This window comes from Castanea sativa, chromosome 5 (genome assembly GCF_040712315.1).
Source record: "Castanea sativa cultivar Marrone di Chiusa Pesio chromosome 5, ASM4071231v1".
In the NCBI taxonomy this organism is placed as follows: domain Eukaryota; kingdom Viridiplantae; phylum Streptophyta; class Magnoliopsida; order Fagales; family Fagaceae; genus Castanea; species Castanea sativa.
The window spans coordinates 17253767-17255747 of NC_134017.1; the positions used below are offsets into that span (position 1 = coordinate 17253767).

General features: G+C 37.1%; 1 pseudogene; it reads left to right on the forward strand.

The window, feature by feature from the left end:
- The first annotated feature begins 295 nt into the window (after positions 1-295).
- LOC142634838 (uncharacterized) lies at positions 296-951 on the forward strand (annotated as a pseudogene).
- Positions 952-1981: the final 1030 nt, after the last annotated feature.

Sequence of the window (1981 nt, forward strand, 5' to 3'; positions counted from 1 at the left end):
AGAGGGGAATGGTTATGCTCCACTTTATTTGGATGTTTTTAAAATTAGGAAGGGAGAAGAGAGTAATTAGCCCTTCCTCTTGTTTGGATGTTTTAAAAATTAGGATGGAAAAAAGATGAAATTATTTAAATAAACAAATTTATCCCTATTTAAAAATGGACTTGCAATATTGATATATGATTAATTTGTTAGATTAAATAATTATTTAATCTACATTCTCATTCAATCAAATAACACTAATAAAAATATAAAACTACTATTAACTATTATAAAATAATTTTTACTACATAAAAAAATGACGAGGGAGTTCGCAGTACCGCCAGTGATTTTCCCATCTGGAGCAAACTCGATGGCCGAAACCGGCGTTCAGCAAAGGAGAGTCCCAATGGCACCGTTTCAGCCCTCGAGCTCAAGCATCCCCTTCATGTCATTCGATATTGGATCTGTAGCTGCCTCCACTTCCTCAGCCTCGATCTACGGCGGTCCTATCGGTAGAGGAGGTGGCTTTATGCCTGGAAGTGGTAGCTTCGAGGACAAGGAACCCTTGCTCAACGAGCTCGGGATCCACCCAGAGCAAATCTGGAATAAAACCAAGTTGATTCTCAACCTATTCAGGGTCAACACGGTTGTACACAAGGACTCGGATCTATCCGGCCCGATAAGCTCCAATTCGGCGTTATACTCGGCTAGATCGTTGTCTCCTCTATCTTCCTCTACGTGGTGTACAACATGCTCACTGGAAGGAATGGTAACCTGGACTTGCACACGTGTACGAGCGTGATTGGCTATCGTCTCTTGCTAGTGGTGACACCGTCACTCTCACCGCCATGCCCTGTGCCTTCTTTTCTTTTTGGTATTTTTCTTGGGAAACAAATGGAGCGATGTAGAGAGGCGTGTAGTGTAAATGTTGTTAAATTAGGGGGTTGTTTGGCTTCAGTGTTAGTGAAATAGTGAGATTCATTTTTTTTTTCATTCACCTTAAATTTTCTCAGGAAACAAACAAAGATTATTTATATAATCAGTTTGTAATTTTGTTAATTTAGAAAGGTAAATTGAAGAATTCATTTGTTCAATAATTTATCTATTTTACTCTCCTTCCAAATCTCTCCAATTTGGGGAATTAAAAATAAAGAGTTAGAGATTGTTAAAACTCCTCCAAACTCTTTCAAATTTGTCCCCCTCCTTTGAAAAACCTCCAAATAAAGTAATTGAATTACTCTCCTTTCCTTCACTCTACTCTCCCTCATTTTTTAAACTTCCAAACAGGCCATTAGGCTAGAGCAGGTCAAAAATGGTTTGCATCGATCATTATCCTGTTCTTTCCATCCGTTCTTCTTCACATATCTTTTCATTCCTTCTAAATTTTTTGAACTCTGCACTAAGCACTTTGTGTGAAATGTAATTCTACTGTGACATAGCAACTCTTTTCAGCATCTTCTTGACTAATTTTCTAGTGTTTTACATTAAAATCCTTTCTGGGTATCCTTCAAAGTCGATTCTTTTTATGTATTTTGAGGAAACTTCACTCCCAATTTTTCAAAAACCTGATTCCTTGCATATCCCAGAATTTGTTATATGTGTGACTTCAACTGATTTTCAAGTTCTGGGCATGAACATCAAATATTATCTAGATATTCAACAGTTGGAGTCCTTCTAACTGATTTTGGTTCTTAATTTTCAAGTTACTTCCTTTTGAATATCTTTATAGCTTACCAATGCCTTTGTTTTTTTTAATGCTCTGCAGACACAGCCTTTGTAGTGTTTGATAGATTGATTGAATTAGTGCCATGATTGTTTTTTCAAAATCACCCTTTGTTGCTGTACCAAACTGCATTGTTTAGAAGAAAGAATGGCGTTTTCAGACCAAAACAAGTGATAAATTTTCAAAAGATTATGATGCAGTCATTGGTATAGAAACCCATGTCCAGCTCAACACCCTTACCAAAGCCTTCTGTGGTTGTCCTTACAATTATGGGTCTCC